The sequence below is a fragment of the Brachypodium distachyon genome, chromosome 1 (genome assembly GCF_000005505.3).
Source record: "Brachypodium distachyon strain Bd21 chromosome 1, Brachypodium_distachyon_v3.0, whole genome shotgun sequence".
Taxonomy (NCBI): Eukaryota; Viridiplantae; Streptophyta; class Magnoliopsida; order Poales; family Poaceae; genus Brachypodium; species Brachypodium distachyon.
In genome coordinates, this window is record NC_016131.3 from 22,665,658 (window position 1) to 22,689,510 (window position 23,853).

General features: G+C 44.6%; 2 long non-coding RNA genes across 2 annotated transcripts; one reads left to right on the plus strand and one right to left on the minus strand.

Annotated features, from left to right (window-relative positions):
• Nucleotides 1-6,368: 6,368 nt before the first annotated feature.
• On the minus strand, nt 6,369-9,398 carry LOC100823237. Its single transcript, XR_732635.3, has 3 exons — nt 9,056-9,398; nt 6,823-7,270; nt 6,369-6,699 (listed from the first exon to the last, which is right to left on the minus strand). It is a non-coding gene; the product is annotated as an uncharacterized LOC100823237 (long non-coding RNA).
• Nucleotides 9,399-10,487: 1,089 nt separating this feature from the next.
• On the plus strand, nt 10,488-13,719 carry LOC112270980. Its single transcript, XR_002963717.1, has 2 exons — nt 10,488-10,947; nt 13,208-13,719. It is a non-coding gene; the product is annotated as an uncharacterized LOC112270980 (long non-coding RNA).
• Nucleotides 13,720-23,853: the final 10,134 nt, after the last annotated feature.

The window sequence follows — 23,853 nt, forward strand, 5'->3', positions numbered from 1 at the left end:
TAAAACCACGACAAGTATTTAGGAAGGGAGGGAGTACTGAATTTATTATAATTGAGAAAGAGTAAAATACACCATTAGCTCATGAACTCGGCAAACATGAAAACACCCTGCGAAAGAGGGATTAGAAGCCGCGGTCCTGGCCGAAGCCGACGTGGCGGTCGTGGTGTTTTTAAGCCACGCCGAATCGTTTTTGAACTAAACTGACGCGTTAATTCCAGTTTAGGGCTTTAAGCATGCTATCCTAGTTCATGCACTGAAGTGATAATTTTTGCCGAGTTCATGGACTTGTGGTGTATTTTAATCATCAAGAAAATTAACATGCAACTATTAATTTAATAGTATCAATGAGTTGCCCGCAAAAATAAATATCACGATCAATTAGTTGTCACAACGGACTCACTTTTTTTTTACCAAATCACAACGGACTCACTTGTACTACGTGCGTTCCATGGACGTTACTACGTACGTAGTAATACTTTGAACTCAAAAGTGAATCGAATACCTACTCCGTATTGCCTTCGTCGCGGGATCTCACGGGATAAACGGGCCAAAGCTAACAAACCCACTTATTCCAGCGGGATGACGTTTCGCGGGACGCGGGTGATTGCGATCGTCCCGTCTAATCCATCCGGCGCGTCGCGGGCGGGATGAGCCCGTCCCAGTTGCACCCCTAAGCATAGACGGAGGCAAAGATTACACATGCGAGCCTCACTTCAATGTTATACAAAATTCATGTAACTGATTCTGAAAAAGTTCACAGCATTGCCAGATTTTTCTTCAGTATGCATTCATATATTGGTTCACGAGCATGCTCGCTGGACTAGAACAAGTTCGCGATGCTCAAAAATTGGTTTCCACAGGATCGCAGTATAGAGAAATGGAGGAGAGAAGAGAGGAACATGGGAGAATTGAGAGAACGGGTGGAGATCATGAAGCGACGGCTGGCAGCGGTGCCCAGAGAAATGTAGGGGAACAGTGGAGGCGACGGCGGTCTTCAGGCCGCCGCCATGGAACACTCACGGGAGGGTGCGGTTTCAGTTTTTCTTTTCTTTTCTTTAGAGGCGAGGCGAGGGAGGTCACGGGAGTCCACCGTCCACGACTGGAGAAGACGGCGACTGAGGGACAGAGGGAGACAGGGAGTAGCTTGCTTCGCTGCGCCGGTGATATTAACGTGACGATAAATCCACCGCACGTTCCAATTGTCAAGATGGCAATGAATAGTAAAAATGTGGATCTACATGAATATCCAGCCCATGGATCACAGATAACTCGTGGAGCGGGCATGGATATCATATTTGATTCATGGATATTCATGATACCCGGTATTTATTAAAATAAATAAATTACTGATATGTGTATCCACTACTCGATAGATGTATCTTCATTACTGCAATAAAGTACAACTTATACAAAACCACGTTACTTATTTCGGGACGGAGGGAGTACTTCGTAAGTTTATATGGTCTTTCGGTTAATATAGATTATAAATCGGTGATCGGTCATCCACGTAAATGTCATCTATTGAGGTATTTTGACCAGCAATATCTTATTTTTTTAATTATTATTATTATTGTTGAACAAAAATATATATATATATATATATATATTTAGTAATCCAATGAGCGTTCGCATAGTTATGCACATGTTTTTTTGCCGTGTAAACTCCGCCCCACCTTAAAATTTATCATGGATCCGTCACAAATTTGAGTCACTTAATATTGGACGGAGGGAGTATCATGCATGAATATGGATAATCCATGGATACTCGGATACCCGGTGGATATGGATGTGGATATTGTTTTGCATCCACGGATATTTTCGTGGATGGATAGTTGGTCTGACTATGGATATCGACAGGGGTGGACATAAAAACCGGAAAACCGAAATCGATTCTCGAAAAACCGAGAACCGAAACCGAAGGAGCCGAAACCGAAAACAAATCAAAAACTCGGTTCTGGATTGGGCCCGGTTAACCGAAATATCCGAACTAACCGAATAATATTGATAACCCAGCAAAATCCAGCCCAGCCCATCTAGCCACGCCTTCTGTCCCAGCCCATCAAGCCGAAGTAAAAACCCCTCATCCAGCCGGCCCAGCCAACTCCACGACCACGTCTGTCCCATTCCCCCACGATCGATCTCAACGAACCGTCCTCCCCTCCCGATCTGCCTGACCCGTTACTTTCTCCCCCGATGACTCAAGATTCCTCTCCTCTCCCAATCTCCAATCACCAGACCTCTCGTGTCTTCCAATCGCGCGGCGCTCGGCGTGGCGCCATGCCGGTTCCAGCAGCCCTCATCGGACGCCTGTTAGTCGATCGGGCTCCTCTCCTCCCTGGCCTCCATCTCTTTGCAGCAGCCGATCTGGATCCATGGCGGGCTGAGAGCAAACGATCTGAGGCAGATGGGACGGCGTGGCCGCCGCGACCTCTGTAGAAAAGAACGGCAGCCATTACCTTTCGGTTTTGTTCGGTCAAAACCGAAAACGAACCGAATTTCTGAGGAACCGAAACTTCGGTTAGCAGTTTTAGGAGGAACTCATCGGTTCTTGTTTCTGCAGGAACCGAATTCCTCGAAAACCCGAGTTACCGAACCGATTGGTTCGGTCTGACCAAATGCCCACCCTGAGATATGGATTTGGTCGACGCGTCCAGACCTGCCCCGTTGCCATCCTAATCCAATTGTATCGTGCTTTGTTACCGATGGCGTAAAAGCGGTCGCAATGTATATTTTTCTGAGAAGATTGATATGGCTGCTTGATGTAACTCATAAAATACAATAGGATGGTTTGCTATTTTTTTGTCATGACAGGGAGTTTAACCAATTTCACATGAAAAACAAAGAGATAATTTCAAACTTAACATCCAAATATTTGCTCACATGTTCAAATGCCACTCAGAATTTTTCGGTTCTAAATATAACACTCAAATTTTTCATGCGGAACAAGTTAACGACTATAGTGAGCTGCCCGTTAGTTGACCGTCCGAAAATAAATAATGAGCATGCACTTCTTCTTCTTTTCAAGTTGAGCATGCACCTTTGTGCATTGTTATTATTGTTGTGAGACAAAAAAAATACAACACTTCATCAGCACACATTTTGTTCTCCCCCCTAATCCTTAGAAAGCAGCAGTAGCCGGTAGTGTAATACTCAGTTTTCCGCATATCGTGGCATGCTACTCCGTTTAATTATTAGCCATTTTGTTTTGTTTTTTTTTGTTAATTTGACATCATTTGGAACAGATTTGAACGTGGGAGAGAATCAGATCCCGACAGCATATACTCCCTCCGTCGCATATTAAGTAAATTAAATTTGCCCAATATGGATGTATCTATGCCTTAAAAATATTTGCATACATGTAATAGAAAGTCACTTAATATGAGACGAATGGAGTATATATCATTTGTTCATCTATTCCCCCGAATCCAAGCAGTCGGAATAATCTCCTCGCGAGCCCGACGAGCCGCCGCCACCAGTGGACGACAACGAATCTCCCGAGAACCACAACGACAGCCACGAGTGCCGGGATGCCGCGTCGTCCGGCACCGGCAGGGCCCTTGGGCGCCGTACTGGGAGACACGGATGCAGCAGCCTTGTGGCGTGAGGAGACGGCATCATGGATGTTAGGAATTAATCTTGTCCAAGTCCGAATAGTAGTAGGTTTGGGTTTTGGCAGTGCTGCCATGTGTGAGTTTAGGTGAGTTTGAATTGGACACTAGTCCGTGTAGGTTTGGTCATGGTCTGCGACTAGGATTGGTACTTGTGTGCGTATAAATATGCTGGTAGTAGCCTAGGTTGAGATCAAGTTTGTAACGTGAGTTCTAAGTTCAACGAATAAAGAAAAAAAAAGAGGGCACGATACGTGCCCTTGGCCAAATAATCTTGTGATCGCCGTGTGCGTGTGCGTCTTCATGTGATTGATCTTTGGACAAAACCCAATCTTTGGTATCAGAGCCAGGTTAAAGATTTGAAGACGCGCTTGCCCTGGTGAGGCGATGTGCTAGCACCTCGGGGCGGGCAATCAGCGGCGGAGCGGTGTCCGTGGATAAGAGCGGGTAAACGGTGGCAGTGCGCGAAGAGGTGTTCAGCGGATTGGATCGGACAATCGTTGCTGTGCAGTGGAGCGACGTTCAGCAAATCAGATAGGACTATCGTCGTAGTGGACCAATCTCCTAGTAAGGGGAGTAGCTGCAAGTTTGTGACCCTTAGGGTACCCATTGACCCTCCTTAGTTCAACCAAATGAACTAAAGTTTTAAAATAACACAACTTTTTGAAAAACTAGTTTATTTGTTTGAACTAAGGAGGGTCAAAGGGTACTCTGAGGGTCACCAAGTTGCACCTCTAAACGGGAGATCATCCTGATCGTCGGAAAGTACTCGACGACATCGGGTCAAGCTGCGTATGTACGTCCAGGTCAGCGTTTGTGAGTTGTGATTTTGTCCAAGTGCTCGTCTGTGTGGGACTCTGTTGCAGCGGAAGTGCGTCACGGTCGAAGGGCTGTCCGATGAGGTGTATCACTAAGGGCGAAGACGTGCGTGCAGACAAGGTGGCAGGTGTCATATGTGTGTCTCGGCGAGAAGACGGTAGCTCAAGCATATAGTGGGGCGGCAACCAATGAAGGTGAGTCTCTTCAGTGAGGACATGTCTCCACGTGGAGTTATGGGTTTAGCTAGCACGTATTGCGCTAGGTGTCGGGGTTGTAGTCCATGCGGGAGCAAGCGTGGCTGGAAATCTGGATCATACGTTGAGTGTAGTCGACAAGTCGTGAAATTGCGGTGAGTAAAGATCAGGGGGAGCACGAAAGACGATGTCAAGATTAAGGAGAGATTCTTAGGAATTAATCTTGTCCAATTCCGAATAGTAGTAGGTTTGGGTTTTGGCGAGTGCTGCCATGTGTGAGTTTAGGTGAGTTTGAATTGGACACTAGTCCGTGTAGGTTTGGTCATGGTCTCCGACTAGGCCGATTAGTACCTGTGTGCGTATAAATATGCAGGTAGTCAGCCTAAGTTGAGATCAAGTTTGTAATGTGAGTTTTAAGTTCAAAGAATATAAAAAAAAGGCACAATACGTGTCCTTGACCAAATAATCTTGTGATCGTCGTGTGTGTGTGCATCTTCATGTGATTGATCTTTGGACAAACCAAGTCTGCCGCCGCGTATAGAGCATAATCCTCATCAAATGCGTGATACGAGCTCGACCTGTCGTCGGTCAAACCATATGCATGATTAGTCAAGTGTCTAGCAGAAAAGCGAACGGATTTACTGTACTTGATTACCGTACCTAACTAGGTGCGAGGTTTGCATAATTAAGCAAGAAAAACCTTTACCTTTCTTGTGCAGGTCTTCGCCGCCGTGCCGTTTTGGCCTCGACGCCGTCCTTGGCTCCTCCAGGTGGTGACTCATGTCCCTTCTTCTCCTCGTTACCACGCTTCTTCTTGATCCACGTTATATGCATGTATGTAACCATTAACACAGAAACTAATGCGTACAAGATTGAAGATTTCGATATATACAAGAGTGTTTCGTCGACTGGAGCTTCTGTGAGATTTAACAAGTTAAAGTATTATCGATGACCTCCAATATATCAGTTGTGAACTTGTGGTGGGCGAGATCTAATCATATAGGTTTAGTATGCGTACCCCGGCGGCGGTGTTGCCGCTGCAGGATACGGATGCAGGGCTCCAGAGGAAGCGAGCAGCTGGAAGCCTCAGGCTTGTCGATGATCGCCGCAGCGCCAGGCCAGATCGGAGCATCGCCGCCGTCGCCGATCTGACCTCTCCCGCACTTAATTTTCTCCAGCAAATAGCAGCCGTTCGATCGCCTCCTCCCGGCCCCTCCATTTTATATGTAGGCTTTTTTTTTTAGTCTTTCACAGGATGTCTGTTAGGCGCAAATATTTGCAAAATCCCATCCGGTAGTTTTACCATGCTTGCTGATCAAGAAAGAAATTGAATCTAGGACTTGGTTTGTTTCTCTTTGCCAGCTTATTCCGTAGTATACATCTCATCGCATCTCCAGTACTCGTCAGATATAATTTCACTAAACGAGGTCGATATGCAATGACTGGCTCGATTGGCAGGCATAAGATAATTATAATCACCTTTTTTCACTAGCTTTTTTTTTTGCGAGAACCTTCTTTTTCTCACTAGCTGACGCGCGGCTAATACAGGCAAGCTAGCTGCTCAGAGCCTCAGATCGATCTATCTGCCTAGGATAGCCTATGCAATGTGCATCTACTGCTCAGCCCTTGAACCAAACAGGAAGCAAATCACAGATAGATAAGCAATTTCAATTACAGTACTAAAATTTCCATCAAATTGTATGCCCGCAGTTGTCGATATATCAGGAAATATTCACACCAACTCATATTTTCAGGTCAAGGCAGATTCAGATTATAGTAGAATGTAACTGGACATGCTCCATCCTGTTCCACACATATTATTATCATCATCTTCAAAACAGATAGATGGCTAGTACAGAACTACAAATTGATACTGCTACATCCTCAATAGACATGACTATGATAATGATGGGGCACATGCATCCAGATGACATTACACACAAATATCGAATTGGGTCCAGAAATTAAGATCCACATCGACATACTGTTAGCTTGGATAGCTTGTGTATGGCTTAAACTCAGGTCAGACCACCTGAAGCTGCTCTAGTACCTACAACACTCCCTACAAAAAAAAGTACCTACAACACAAGCAGCCAGAAACCAGAAATCAATTAATCCATTAGCTGCCGACCAACTGCTTAATTTTCAATCAGGGGATAATTCAATTGCCAAAGAAGAACATTTGGTTATATTGTTATTACCTCATCTTTTTCTGTGCCGGCCTCCCGTTTTATCTTGGATCTACTGTCAAAGCAGGCCAACACCTTTGCTGCAGCCAATCTTTTTATCCAAACGGGTCTTGAAACTAATATGGATTTCATACTGAGCCCCCATTATACGCATCCGTTTTAACCAGAAAAACTTCTTGGCCAATTCGTGTGTCTCTGCCTTCTTTACCACAAATACTTTCTTCACATGCATTGAAAATTGCTCCCTGGACTTCTTGTCAATATGAGGTGATCGTAACACGGTGTACAAGGATTGGGATTCAGGCAATCCAATCTTCTGTGTGTAAGGTGCAAGCCCCACCAGATTGTTCTTTTGGTTATTGAAAGATTTCATCACTACGCGTATCTTGGCAGCCGAGTCGTTGGAGTGCATCTTCCTTGGGTACAGAGCTTCTTTGGTTTCTTCAGTACGCTTGTCAAGCTGCAACAGGTACAAATTTGATATTATTAATGACAACAAAAGAAGCAGCAAACATGTTTTTTTCCTGCTCAACTAGACTTGTAGCCTTTCTAATATTATTTCCTTCGGCAAAGATATACTCCCTCCGATCATATTAATTGTCGAAATATTACATGCATATAGACGCTTTTTAGGCATAGATACATCCATATTCGGGCAAATTTGAGACAATTAATATGGATCGGAGTGATATGTACTTACATTTTTTTGGTAGTATAGAGAAAAATACATACTAGAACAATTTGGGATCAATTTGGCACCATGGTCGCTTTTGAAAGGCAGTCGGTTTTCTGCTTTTAGGTGTTGGTTAGTGGAATATACTCCATACATGTTTTGGACAAACTTGATTCCACAGCAGCATATGAACAAATCATTTATTGGTTTACTACTATAAAGATGTCAATGGTGTGTGCATTAGTTTAGTATTATAAAGATCTCAACTAGTGGCAGTGCTCCGTCACCTTGATTTGCACACACCATTGACATTGGAACTCATGTGGATTACCTGATCCGAGACAATAAATGATTGTATCCCATTTTCATAAAACATGTACTCCATTTGCAGCCAAAAACTAAGAATGACACAGTTTACAGCTACCAATGGGTTATTTAAAGGTAGATCGGTTTAAGATAATTGGTTTGGGGGCACTAGCCTAGCCATCCAAATTGGGAGTACAACTATTATTTTTAGTGAAAAAAAAAAATAAACATTAGTGTGCTTGGGGTGCAGACTCTCAAACCCTGAAGTTTACCTTCAGACGAATGATTGATGGCAAACTAATGCAAGAGTGGGACAAAATTAAACATAGTGCATTCACTTTAGTCTTAAATGATGAAGACAACAGTCTGGTTTGGAAACTGCATAGCTCTGGGGTGTATGATGTTCAATCTCTTTACGCAATAGTTAACTCTAGAGGTTGTATATATTCCTTCTATGTGGCAACTTAGTATACCCCTTAGGGTCCAAGTTTTTCTGTGGCTTCTGTCACACAACAAATTGCTCACCAGAGATAATCTATCCATCCAACAAAATGTTCCTGACAAGAATTGCTTATTTTGTTCAAACGAGGAGTCAATTGTTCAAATGAGGAGTCCATAGCTCATTTCTTTTTTGATTGTCTAATAAGTACAGCAGTTTGGAAACAGCTTCAGCCAAATTATGAATCTATAGCGACTTTGGATCAGTAATAATAAGAATGCAGCCTGCAACATGATGTCTACTGCTATGCTATGGACGACTTGGAAATATTATTGAAGCAATGGCGTCGTCTCTGCCCGACAATATACACAGAAATTTCCCCCGGTTCCATGAAAATAAAGCGCAGGAAAATTGTTACACATCTGTGCATCCTAACAGTCACAGGGTAGACTAATTGAGCTTTATTTGTAAGAGTTGTTATTGACTATTTGGTTGGTAAACTGAATTTGTAGTCTGGAATATATTTCATGCGTTTGGTTGATGCGAGATGAAACCCAAATTCATAGATTCGTTGGTTCTCATACAAGAAAAAGATAAACTTCACTGGTTGAACAAAAACCTAGATCCGCCACGGTCTTGGTTCAGATTCATGGAGACAACACAGCATGTTGGAAATTGATTTCTTCAATATAGGTAACATCGGGCGGATTATGTATACTGGACAGATCCTACATCTGGTTAGTCGGCGAAAACGAGCAAAAGATGTGATTTTTCTTTGTCGGCGAAAACGAGTAAAAGATGTGATATTTCTTTGGAGCGTCACTTACTTGGAAGGAGCAAAATTGGCGAGAATAGATTCGCCCTACCGCAGTCGAACCACCTTGGAAGAGCCTCGGCAACAGGCGCCGTTGCTCCTCCGCAAGAGAAAAGATACGGACGTCTGGAGACGAACCGCCGTGGATGTGCCTCGGCAACAGCCGCCGTCGCTCCTCCGCGACGGCCGCCCTATGTATCGCCGGCGGTGGCGGGCGAACAATCCTCCTAGCCGCGTGTCGAAGAGCCGCCATCGCCATGGAGAGATTCTTCTATCGCGCAAGAGAGATGGGTGTGTGAACCTAGGGCTAAATTGTGGGGGGCCCGAAATTGGGGAACGCTGCCTCGGCGCCGTGGGTGGGCGTGTATTTATCTTTAGCCCACGGCCTCGGCCTGTAATCGCACGCTGAGCGGCCGCCGCGTGCGCTGTAGGGAATCGGACTGGGCATAAAACGCGATACCGAACTCGAAAAACCCAAAGCCCGAAAACTGAACAGACTTTTGGGTTGTCAAGTCTTAAAAACCCGAATTTAGACGTGCATTAAAGACAGAGCTCCTCGGTAAAGAATTTTGGCTCAAACCCAACTTCACAAATAGACCTAACCCAATTACTCAACCCACCACACAACTCTCATATCACTCTACTCAAGAAGAAAACCTCTCACGTATCCCCCGTTCCATGTCTCTCTCAGTGCGCACGACACAGAACCCCCAGGGTACGACATCCAGAGCGCGTTGCCACTCACTAGATATGCCCAGTCCTCATCGGTGATCCCGGCCACACCATGTGTCTCGCTCAACGATCCTGACCTCATTCCCAAGCGACAAGATCTCATGCCGGGCAGCATAGCCTTGCTGGCCACCGCCGGCATCATTTTCTTGGCCTACGTCTTTTCCACGAGGAAGGCGAATAGGGTATGAGCATAGGTGTCGCCGTGTGCTCTACTTTATACGTTGGACTATGCTACTTCATTTTCGGCCATTAGGATTTGATGAAGTTCGGCAAGCACTCATCAAATTTGCCACTGAGGCGCAATGGTTAGAAGCAGCAGATCGAGTTTGTGGTGCAACGAGAACGGATTCAGGAGATTCATCATTAGACTATATGGAAGAAGTACGTCGTGTTCACCGTAGAAAAACATATGCCTGCAACAGAACAATTGGAGTCAGCGATGTAAGAAATTGAGTTCCTATATCAAACCGCAGTAGATTATTCCATCTCCACAGCTGAATCCTCATCAACTGACGTGATAGCCAGTTTGTATCTGCATCAAATACATGTTTAGCACAACTATGTAATCTATCTAAAAAATATGTAGGGCCTGCTTGGATGGCCGTTTTGCGGCCCGAAACCGGGGTATTAGTCGGGCCCCAAAAAAAAATCCGACCTGGGTCTAAAAGCGCACTTGGTTCGGCGTTTTCGTTTTCTTTTCCGGTCGGCTTCGGCCCAAAACACCCGAGAAATTATACGGAGGCTCGCAGGTCCGGAAAAAATTTCGGGGAGGGAGACGCGAGAGGGCGAAATCCGACCGTGCCGCCATAGACGGCTGACCTCTATCCCCGAGCCCTAGTGGGTCCGTCGTCGAATCCCCGCCGCCGCGTCCCCAGGATCCAGGCCGCCGCCGTCCCCGTGATCTAGGCCTCAGCGGCAGCCGCTTCCCCCGGATCCAAGCCATCGTAGCCTCCGCCGCTTCCCCCGGATCCAAGACGCGACCGTCTCCAGGATCCAAGAGCCGCCGCCGTCTCCGGGATCCAAGAGCCACCGCCGTCCTTGACCTCAAGCCGACGCCATTATACTCGACTACGCCCTCCTCCGGCGTCGTGCTGCTATCCTCGGTCAACTCCTCCTCGGGTCACCTCCAGTAATTCCCACCTCCCTCTCTGGATCCAACATCAGTTCCAGCAGGTGAACTTGTTTTTCCAACAGCAGTTCCAACGTCCTACACATTTTCGCATGTTATGTAGATACAAGAGCAGTTATGTGCAATCTTTTATTGGGTTCATGTGCTCAATATTGTGTGTAATGAGAGAGATTTGGTTACCCCCGTAGCCATTTTTCCTGCTCAGTTAAAACTCTGTTTTCCTGAGCGGTATCGAGCTGAAAAATCACCTCATTTGCCAATACCGTCCGAAATCTTCTTCTAGCCACAATTTCCCTGTTCCATTTCTTCAATGCCTTGGTAACTCTGGAGATCTTGATATGGAGAGCTCTTATTGCATTTGTTTCCCTTAGCCGCTTGGTCCAAGCATTAACCACAGTCTCAGCAAACCCATCACTACTAACGAATCCATCTGAGGCCACGGGGCAAATTAGTTGCAAAATGTCACTTTTCATTGCAATATTTAGATATTGCAGCAAAACGCAAGTGTTGGCAGGCGATGGTAAAGGTGCCGTATCTAGAGATTTTAGATACAATTTGTTTTAAAGGTTGCCACAACCTTAAGCTTTTGCAATCAATGTGACGAGGCAATAGGGCGTACAAGCAACTATTATGGGCGTTGCATATGAGTATTTGGCGTGGCTATAGTCATTATTGCATGCAGCTAGTTGGGAGAATACATTCTTTCAACTCAAAGTATTGTAGCAAGTGTGTTATATCGCTTCAATATATCTTGGTGGCCAAAATAACGATGGTGTTGCAAAAGGGTAAGATTTTAGCAACCAATTAAATGTCCTCGTGATAGGATAAGGCAACCAGTTTGGAGGCGTAGCTACAGCGAAGGGAGCTCGCAACAAATGTATTTCGTCGCGAGAGGATATGGCAACCAATGTGGAGACATAGCTATAGCAAGGTGATCTTGCAACCAAATATGTTTCATCGCGAGAGGATAAGGCAACTAGCGAGGAGACGTTGCTATAGCGAGGGGATCTCGCAACCAAATGTACTTCATCGCGAGAGGATATGGCAACCAAAGTTGGAGACGTAGGTATAGGCGAGGTGTTTAGCAACCCAATATATTTCATCACGAGAGGATATGGCAACCAAAGTTGGAGACGTAGCTATAGGCGAGGGGTTTAGCAACCCAATATATTTCATCGCGAGAGGATATGGCAACCAAACATTTCAGATGTAGCTAAAATGTAGGGGTTATCGCAACCCAAAATATTTCATCGCGACTTGTTATCGCAACCAAAGTTTGGAGACGTAGCTATAGGTATTGTGTTTAGCAACCCAATATATTTCATCGCGAGAGGCTATGGCAACCAAATGTGGAGACGTAGCTATAGGTGAGGGGTTTAGCAACCCAATATATTTCATCGCGAGAGGATATGGCAACCAAACATTTGAGAGGTAGCTAAAGGGTAGAGGTTATCGCAACCCAATATATTTCATCGCAACTTGTTATCGCAACCAAAGTTCGGAGACGTAGGTAAATGGTAGGGGTTATCCCAACCAGATATATTTCATCGTGTGGTTGATTGTATAGTATTTGTATTGGTTAATGCGGCAGATTTATAGATCATCAGAAAATGATGCAAAAACATATATATTATTAATCAAATAAATCATTCGTTCACTATTACACATTCCCATTCAAATAATGATCACAGTCATATACTAAAAAAACATTGTATATATCCTCGATTCTACTTCAGATAACCTAACAGAAACTATGAAACTAAGAATTATGTGGCAGCTCCTCAAGAAAAAAAAACATGGCATCCTTCAGGGGCTTGAGCAATCTTCAGTCTTATAGCCCCAGTCCAGCTTGGTTGTCCTGCCGAAGAGAGAAATTTTCGAGATATAATTTGTCTTGCCATTAATCAACTACAAAATAAAATTAGAATGGCAATGCAAAGTTCGATTGGCATTATGAAAGCACTGTTCCACTTCTTACCTGATCTTTCACCTTGCTTGCTGCTCATGTTTTAGCACCATTTACCAGCTCATGGGAAGTAATGTATGACAGCGGCACATTACCACCATCATTATTGGGCTGCTGACGTTTTTTACCTTTGGGAACTTTACCATTGCGCAATGGTGGCCTATTTTCTTTTTGTAGCTTGGGAGTACTTGTTTTCTGCACCTGGCATTATAAAGTTTTTGCAGCAGTGTTAGCTATACTGAAATGCATAAATCAACGATGCTTCAAAGCATTCATCAACTTCAGTACCTGTGGCAATGTATCTTTAATCTGCGTTGTTGGTGCAACATTGCTTGCAGGTTTTGCTGCTGGTTGGGCTTCGGGTTCTGCTGCAGGTTTTGCTACAGGTTCTTCTGGAAGTTTTGCTACAGGTTCTTCTGGAAGTTTTGCTTCAGGATCTACTAGAAGTTCTGCTGCAGCTGCTGCAATGTTGATTGCCATGGCAGTCTATGCATTAAAAAAAAAGGGGGGGGGGGGCAGGTATTACTGCTTCTTGGCTGATATGGCATTCTAAAGTAGTTGGAACGATGTTAGCTATATTTAAATGATTAAATCCAAGATGATTGCAAACATTGTTCAATTTCATTACCTGTCCCAATGTTTCTTCTGTGTGGCGCTACGGTACTGTTTCATTATTCACATCCTCAGTGGCCCTAGCTGCAGCTGCTGTGGCATCATGTGTATCCTCATTGGCCGTAGGTGCACATTCTGTTTCATTGTTGGTTGTAAGGGGAGTCTACATGCATGTTTGTAAAAGGGCAGGTAAGTGACCAAAAGTCATGTAATCAGAACGAACTGTACATGCTCACTATCCTAATCTCCCAATTAGTTTTTTCTTATGAACATAACAGAAATAGCGCGCCTTGCACAAATTATCTTCTGTTCAAATGACATGAAGGATGAGAAATTATTCAAAGTTGATTACCTTCTGAAGAAATGACAATACTCTGTCTTCTTTGAACATATCATGAAACTCTTTCATCAGTTCTTCTCTAAGGGATTTTTTTAGTTCTTCCTTCACTGCTTCCCTATCAGCAGCCTGCTTTGCAAGCTGTTCTTTTAATCTATCAACCTCGCGTGCTTGTCGTTCCAGTTTTTCTTGAAGCTGTTGGCTTTCCGTTGGATTCTTCGATAGGTATCCACCTCCAACTAACTTGTTTTGTTTGAGCCCTGTTGTTTCCCTGTATGCAGCCTGCAAAGCAAGTTCTTCCTCAGCAACTGTAACTTTGGAAAATTCTGTTTGTCCCTCCAACAGTTCCGGCGATTCTTCCCTTCCCAACCTCTTCAATGCATCAATCTTGGGGAAAGAAGAGTGTGTGAGATCATGCAGGTCATGTTGAGACAGGAGACAAAACTTGTGAAAGAAATAACATGATCAAATTAGTACTCACGTAGATTGCTTCAGCCACTTCATCTGACCATTTTTCGTGCTTGTAGTGAGTAGCCTTCCAAAGTTCCAAAGGACCTGGCTCAACACCATTTTCATCTCTCTAACATGGCAATATTAAATGTCACTAATATATCATTGTGGAGTGGAATATATTAGAAGTTGAGACAATTGGAACGGATGTTTACTTGTTCCCAGCTGCATTGAGAGAAAGGTTTTGAACCCGACACATGTTTGCACTTCCTTTGTTTTCGATTAGAGGAGTTCTGGCTGCTAACCTTCTGCAACAAGTGAACAAGCAATGAGAAATTGTACAATGTTTCTGTTGTTAAATTAACGAAGTAGTTCATGACCTTGAATTTTTTAGATCCAAAGTACTTGATCAAATAGTGCCACTCCACAATGTCCAAATCTCCTGGCTTATGTCTCATTCTGGCATCGTAGTCTTCGTACGCGCTGTACGTGGCACTCAAAGAAGACCGCCATCCTTTATATCGCTCTTTTGCAATCTTCAATATCATGTCCTTTGTTTCATTATTCTTGGCAATATCCCATCCATCCTGTTGAAAGAAACACATATTAAGAGTGTGCAGAGATTGGGCAACTTGAATGGAAAAACATACCAGTATAGCTCTGACGATTGTTAGCCTCACCAATCTAGCACATCCTTCCAGTCGTTGAATTCCAATTAGTGGGGTGTGTAACCTGGTAAAGGTAACCACTTCATCCACAAATGTGCGTGCGTTTTCTCCACATGGACCACCCAGGTTTTTCGAGAATTCAACCTTAAGCTTGTGAGTGCACTGCATCAATCTCTTGCGTGTTGCAATGAGGCCTTTCAAAGTACCACGACCACGCTTCTTGAACGCTTCATCGAATCAAAGAATGATACATTGCATTACAGACTATTTTGTTGAACAATAACAATAGCACTATATAATTTAAAGTAGTATAGAATGCATGAGGAAACTTTTAAAACCTTTTTTGTCCTTGTTGTATCTAGCATGGCTTGGCCATTGGTTCGGTGGCCTTGTGCTGCTACCTCTGCTCTCAATGGTCTCTTGGCTGTCGCCCTCTGCTTGTATATCGTTATATTTACTAATAGAATTCTCATAAGCCGCTGCAAAAAGTAAAAATGTCTTGCATTTAATACATTCAAAAATTTAATCAGAAATAAGAAGTTCAGAGGGAAAATAATTACTAATTGCATCCAGTTCTCCTTGTTTCTTTAACCATTCAGTGTATGCTGCGATTGTTTCTTCCCTGTAGATATCACGTAGATCTGTGAAGTACATGAAAATGTCAGTAAAGATAGATACAGTCATGGGTTCAGGCCGTTAGTGTAATACAAGTAACATATATGATCCAAGTTCTGATCTCATTAATTATTACGTGATAGTGACTCTTCCATATTCTCTTTTAGCCAATCTTTGTAGGCATCAAGTGCATCATATGATCCAACATCATCATCGTCGTCCTCTTCGGGCTCCTTCTCCAACGGTCGCTTGACAGATGTAATATTGACATTCTTCTGCTGTTGTTCTTCTTTTGACAGGACGAGCCTGACTTCCTTCTCTGCAGCCAGGTCCTCAACCATTTGTAGTGCATGTTTGCAAAGATCAATCACTTGAAGACTTGCTACATCCAGACCTGATCTCTTCTTGTAATACACGTAATCCCGCCCAGTAAAACCAAGCTGCTCTTTAAAACTTATTATTGTTGACAATGTTACGTCAGCCTTGTCAACTCTGGCTGTGTTGAAGTCATCTTCAGTTCTTCCTGGTATCTTGCACTGGAAGATTAGAGTCCACATCTCACCTGTCCTTTGGGGTCTGTACACATGTGCACAGATATTATCATAAAAACAGGTATGAATAGAGCCATATATTCGTATATAATTGTACTACACTAGTAGTTTATTCTTTCATTATCAAGATTCAGGATACCTCATAAAAAATAAAATATGATTGATGCCTCATGAAACAGACACAATGCCGCATGTTCTTCACCGTAACTATTTGGGTCTCCTAAATATTCGATCTATTGAAACAGGAGATGGTGGTGAACATGAATCTGGCATGGACGATCTACGTGATTTATGTCATGCATGGATGGGAAAATCGAAAAGATAATTAACCAGTTCCGACGAATAAATCCAATATATATGGAAAACAGTCGAAGCGGGGGATGAACACCTGATGCATCTTGGATCCGTCGGGTCGTAGTCCTCCTCGATCGAGGCAATACGATATGAACGCCGTCCGGAGCCGCCATCGGCGTGTCTGCTATCGGAGGAAGTCGTCATGGATAGAATCCTTGGCACCGGACGAAGCAACCAGGGGAGAGAGGACAAGAACTGATCGAGGCCTCGCCCTCTCTCGTGATTATCTCTTCTCCTTCGGCGCATGTTATTCGGGGAAGGTGTTGGGCCAGACGAGTTGATTGAGGGTGGTTATGTGTCATTTAAATGGAAACAACCTGGTGGCAAAACCTGGTGGGCGAAATTTAACATGGGAAAACCTATGTGGCGGCAAAATCTTGTGGGCAAAAATTTACATGGTAAAACGTACGTGGTGGCAAAAACTGGTGCTCAAAAATTTACATTTAAATGTAGCAAACCGCCAGGCAAAGCGGGTGTGCAGAAATTTGAGAGAGAAATTTGAATTTTTGGGGCAAGAAATTTGAAATATGCATTCTAAGTAAGTAGTAGTGCATTTTTTCACAACTTGGTGAAGATGAAATTGATTTATGTGACTCGCTTTGAATGGAATAAACATACACGTACCTTTGGGGACAACACAAATGCAAAAGCTAAATGCTCGTGACATATGTTTCAAGGCTAGCTAGCTAGGTGCTACATTTGGGTCCAAGACGAGTAGGCGACCGTGTGCTACATTTGGGTTGAAGGTGTTTATAATGGTCAGTTGATGGTGTAAGAGGTGATCATGCATGCATGCTACAGCACCATGTACATGCAGCCACAGAGACCGTAGATGCAACATGTGTGTGTACAAGGTGAAATCCAATATATTGAGGAGACCCAAATCATTACAGTTGCATGTTGAGAGAAATCCAATAGTTGTGATGATGATGTGGCATGCTTGGATGTTGAGAGAAATCCAATATATATAGTTGTGATGATGTGGCATGCTTGCATGCATGTTGAGGCTTCCTTTGATTCAAATGATTTTCTTAGGAATTTGGGAGGCTTGAAAGCCTTAGAAATTTCTCCTATGTTGCTCGTTTGATTCGTAAGATTAAATCATATCGGAAATTTTACAAAGGATTCATTTGTACAATATTCTATAGGGGAAAATTTACATCCACTCCAACCTCTTGAAAGAAATCCTATTTGGTCCAATCAAACAAACTTTGGTGCAAACAAAATCCTATGACGAGGAGATGTGGGTCCATGGGGTCACATGACATTTGTCCATGGATGCTACATGTGGGTGAAACGTGACAATGCATTCTACATGTGGGGCCTAGGTATGACGAGGAGATGTGGGTCCATGGGGCCACACGACATTTGTCCATGGGTGCTACATGTTGGTGAAACGTGACAATGCGCGCTACATGTGGGGCCTTGGTGACAATGGGTGCTTCATATTGGTCGCAGTTGGTTAAGTGAGAGAAGTGGTAGAGATGTGGGTCGATAATGTCGGAGATCGAGTTCTGTGTCGGGTAGCTAGGGTCACCGGCCATATATGTACGATCGATCGGTACAATTAATGTGTTCGACAAGTAGGTCCAAGGGTGCCAGATACAATTTCATGAATCAATAATAACAATATGCTAAAAAATTACTGACTTTAACTCAATTTACGGTGATTATTTATTTCCATTAAAAATAAAAGTTGCCCACCTAGATTTCAATCAACGGGGACCAAGTTGGGGTCAACGGTTTTACACCGAGTCAAGCCACAGATCTATATCGAAACGGGCGACTAGGCTTCATCACCGCCAACTACCAAGTCGGCCCATGTTGAACGGGCCCACAGAGGGCGAAGAGAGGAGTCAGTTGCTTGTGCATTTAGAAGATATCGATATGTGCTGCGGAGGAAAGTATTTAAACAGGTCAGGCAGTTTGTAAACTGCCGAGGTGGGACTAAACATCCCACCTCTGGTCGGTTCTTGTGGTATCCGGTCTTGTTGGGCCGCGACGATGGGCAATGGCACGGCCGGTCCATAAGCACGCGCGTTATTAAAAAAAATATGGACACGTCTGTTCGTGTTCGATCTGATCTGATCGCGTCGTGTTCGATCTGATCTGGTCTCATCATGATCGACCTAGATCTGATCTCATCTTGTTAGATCGAGATCCGATCGACGGATGTATGGAGCTGTTATTTTGTGTTTATTGCTTCATATTTTACCAGCTCTCTCGATTAAATATACTCAGCCACGTCCATGTCTCAAATTGTGAGAAATTTGAATGTTGACGATGTTGCAAGGTGATTATGCAGTTTCGAGATAATCATAGTAATTTTGGAGGCTTTAAATCCTTAGAATTTTTTCCTATGTTGCTCGTTTGATTCGAAAGATTAAATCATATCGGAAAATTTACAAAGGATTCATTTGTACAATATTCTATAGGAAAATTTACATCCACTCCAACCTCTTGGAATAAATCATATTTGGTCCAATTAATCAGACAAACTTTGGTGCAAACAAAATCCTATGAATCAAATAGTTGTCGCATGCTCCAAGAATCAACTTTGCTCGTTTGATAATGTGCCATGCTTGCATGTTGAGAGAAATCCAATAGTTGTGATGATGACATGCTTGGATGTTGAGAGAAATCCAATATATATAGTTGTGATGATGTGGCATGCTTGCATGCATGTTGAGGCTTCCTTAGCTTCAAATGATTTTCTTAGGAATTTGGGAGGCTCGAAAGCCTTAGAAATTTTTCCTATGTTGCTCGTTTGATTCGTAAGATTAAATCATATCGGAAATTTTACAAAGGATTCATTTGTACAATATTCTATAGGGGAATATTTACATCCACTCCAATCTCTTGGAAAAATCCTATTTGGTCCAATCAAACAAACTTTGGTGCAAACAAAATCTTATGAATCAAATAGTCGTCGCATGCTCCAAGAATCAACTTTGCTCGTTTGGTAATGTGGCATGCTTGCATGTTGAGAGAAATCCAATAGTTGTGATGATGTGTAACATCCCCAAAATTTCAAACCCTTTCATATGCATTGCATTCATGAGCATCATGCCACATTTGCATTTTTGAATCAAGATTTGAATCCCAAAAGACTTTTGAAAAGGTTTTATTTCATTTTAAATCTCAGGATTTCACCCATTTGAGCTTTGAATCTTTAAACCAATAGGGTTTATTTGAAATGGGGTTTATTGCATAAATGAGCTATCCCATAATTTTTAAGACTTAATTTGGAGTTGAAAAACTATTTATTCCAAATAGTTATAAAGCCCTAAAGGCATTTATAGGGCAAAATTAATTTTAACTATTTTATTTTGAAGGGAATTTTGTCCAAAAAGTTGAATCATGTTATAACATGATTTTACAAATTTTATGAATTTTATTTGGATGGATTTGGGGTTCAAAATCAAAAGTTATAAAGGAAAAACAGAAAAAGAAAAAGGGAAAAGGAAAAAGAAAAAAAAGGGGTAAACGGATTGGCCCGGCTGTTTTGGGCCGAACCGGCCCATCCCTCGCGCGCGCGCCGCAGCCCAACAGCCCGGCCGCCTGCCCAAGCCGCTGACAGGCGGGACCCGCCTATCAGGAGCATCTTCTCCAATCGGGCAAGCACCGGGAATCCCAGCCGCACACCGTCGCCGTCGCCATCACCGCGCGCAACCTCCTCCGAGCTCCCCGCGACTTGCCGCCCGCATCACTATAAAGCGAGTGAACCTGCAGTCGTTTCCCCCTCTCGCCCGCTCGACAACACGCCACCAGGCCGCCCAAATTGCTCGCGGGAATTCCACAGACTCAGCCGCCGCTTTTCGTCACCGCCGGTTAGCCGTGAACCCTAGCCCAAAATTGACCCTTGTCTTTTCTTCCTTGCTCCCTCGCGCACACCGTGACACGCATGGTTCTCCTTCTCTCGCACTACAGGCGCCGGAAGACCTCCGCCCAAAGCCCACGCCGCCGCCGGCCGCGTTTCCTCGTCCTAGGCGCCGCCTTGGACGTCCCTGGAGGAAACCGACGACGCCATGGTGACCGCTCCGCGAAGCCGCTCCGACCACGCCATTCCCCGAGCCCCCCCCCCCCCCCCCACTTCGTCTGGACGCCGCCGCCGAGCCTCCCCGACTCGCCAGAACCCTAACCGGCCGGAATTGAAGAAGGTGAGTCCCGACCGTCCGATCTTCATCCTAGGGCCCAGACTAAATCACTTAAGTGAAGGGGTACGGGCTCATCTCGGCCATCCATCTATCTTTAAATCCGACGGCCCTCTTTTATTCTATACCCAAACCGGTATCGTCCAATAGGGAGCCGCCACGTGTCACATCATTTAAATAAAAACTTTTCCCCGGCCGAATTAAAAGGAAGTTTTGCAGAAAAGCCCCCGAAACTTCAAACGTTCATATCTTTTGAACCACTGGGCCAAATTTGATGAATTTTACCTTTCTGCAAAGCTCTTGACCTGTAGATTATTTTAGCATAGTTTAAATTTAAATTTGAATAACTTAACCACATTCAATTTACAGAAAGGCTTTAAGTGCCATTTAAATCGTAATAAAAGTTTTATAGATTTTTTTTACATGAAACCAACACTCAAAATTATATTCTTGTGTCCTGTGTCCATTAGGACCAGAAGAATAAAATTTTGATTTATTTAATTGGCCTATTCTTTTAAAACCTTGCTTTATGCTTTCAAAACCATTACCGATAAATAGTACTTATAACACTTTTGGTTTTAAATTAGTTGGCTTAATCCTTTTCGACCTGAGAATTATTTGGGTGCTCATGAAACTGAAACCTTCTCTTGATAAATAAAAAAAACCCAACCATATCACATGCTTGCATCGCATCATGGCATATTTACCTTGTATTGGATTGTGTGTTTATATGTGTGTATGTTTGCTTCGTTTAGATTATCTGGAGAGCAACGTGTGTGTTGTGAAGAGTGTAACTCAAACTACTGTGTCATCGCGCGGGGCTCCGACACCGGGGATGCGCGGGCACCCCCTTTTAGGTTTGGCGGTGGGCTGTGGGGATCGCTCCGGCGATCGCCGGCGGGGCCAATGCAGAGCCTGCGAAGACACTAAGAACGCATGCACACTCTTTTTACCCAGGTTCGGGCCACCTGGAGGTGTAAAACCCTACGTCATGCTTGTCTGAGCTTGTATTATTGTAAAAGAGGGTTTACAAGTTCCCGGGGGTGGGTCCTCGGGTGCTCTCTTTTTGGCTAAGTGCTCCTTACTACTTTTGGCTAAGGCTAGTGTAGAACCATGAGTTGTTTGACCGAAAACAACCGAACCAGCCCTCTGACCGTTGGCGGAGGTCCTCCTTTTATAGCCAAGGGGATACCACAGGTGTAACATCCCAAAATTTCAAATCCTTTCATATGCATTGCATCCATGAGCATCATGCCACAATTGCACATTTGAATTCAAATTTGAATCTCAAAAGGCTTTGAAAAGATTTTATTTCGATTTAAACCCTAGGGTTTTCACCCATTTGAGCTTTGGATCTTCAAACCAATAGGGTTATTTATAAAAGGGGGTTTATTGCATAAATAAGCTATCCCATAATTTTTGGATAATTATTTGGAGTTGAAAAGGTATTTTATTTAAATAGTTATGTAGCCTAAAGACATTTATAGGGCAAATGTATTTTTATATATTTTATTTTGAGGGGAAATTACACCCAAAATTTGAATCATGATAAAACATGATTTGGCCCACAGCCCTGGCCGACACGGAGCAGCTGGTGAAGACGTGTGAGGCGTGCCAGTTCCACGCGAAGAAGAGCAACCAACCGGCGCAGGCCCTGCAGGCCATCCCGTCCTCGTGGCCATTCGCGGTCTGGGGGCTTAACATCATCGGCAAGCTACCGAGAGCAGTTGGCGGCTACAAGTACTTGCTCGTGACCATCGACAAGTTGTCCAAGTGGGTGGAAGTGGAACCAGTGCGGAAGGTGACCGCCGAGGCGGCCATCAAGTTTTTCAAGGGCATTGTGTGCCGGTTTGGTGTGCCTAACCGCATCATAACCGACAACGGCATGCAATTCACGAGCACGGTGTTGCAGGCCTACTGCGAGGGCATGGGCACGAAAATACACTTCGCGTCTGTTGCTCACACAAGAAGTAACGGGCAGGCGGAGCGAGCCAACGCGGAAGTGCTGCGGGGGCTCAAGACGAGAACCTTTGACAAGCTCAAAGGCCACCGGAAGCACTGGGTCGAAGAACTCCAGCCCGTGCTGTGGTCAATCAGGACCACACCTCGTCGGGCAACGGGTGAAACTCCTTTCGCCCTTGTCTACGGGGCAGAAGCGGTGTTGCCCCTCGAGCTCAAGCACGGATCTCCCCGAGTACGCGCGTACGGCAACTCCAACCAACATGAGCAAAGGGTTGACGATCTGAACTTCATCAAAGAGCTTCGATGCTGGGCTGCTGTGCGAGCCACGCGCTATTAGCAGGGACTCCGTCGTTATCATGACAGGCGAGTCCGTCTCTGGGGGCTCGAGAACGGAGACCTTGTCCCGCGCCGGATACAAGGAACGAAAGCCGGGAACAAGTTGGCTCCGAAATGGGAGGGCCCCTTCCGGGTAGTGCAGGTGACCAGGCCGGGGGCTATCCGGCTGGAAACCGAAGAAGGCTTGCCGGTGCAAAATAACTGGAATATTGAGCACTTGCGCGAGTTCTACCCCTGAAGCGGCGGAGCCAGACCCTCAGGTGATCCCGCCGATGCATACCTCTCGAACTAGTGTAGCTGGGCAACCGCCGTGTGTAAACCACTAGTTAATGTGAATAAAGATAAGTGTTGTTTCCTGAATTTTAAGATTGCCTCATTTATTTGCATATCCCTCCTCCTTCTGTCTCCTGCTCTAGGTGCACAGAAGTTTCTTTCCATACTTGGTTGTGAGCAGGGGGCTGCTGGAGCCTCGAAAACGTTAACCCGTTGCCGGATCACTCCGGCACGGGGCATGCAGTTGCCGGGCTCTCCGCAACGTGCATCACGGGACATGCAGTTGCCGGGCTTCCTGCAACGTGCATCACGCAGTCGCTGCGTCTGGGAAATGAAAGTGCTCACATCCAAGTTTGGCATCGACCCTTCTGTGCCCGGGGGCTGGGAGGCAGGAGAGTTATCCATACTGCACTGTGTTTTTGTGAATTTTGAATTTTTTTTGCAGCATCTCGGGCTTGGTAAGAATCTAATGTGCAGGGTAAAGGTGGAATCTTGCGCACTATAATGCTAGTGGACTGCCCACGGGCCGGGGCGTGTAGCGGCGCCTTGTGGTTGGGAGTGACCGCATCCCGAGGGACTCGCCGCACTTCGAGGCCCCTGATTTAGGAGGAAGCCGCCACGTGTGCCACAACAACTTGGCGTGCGGAGTGGCGAAGGCCGTACCGCACTCCA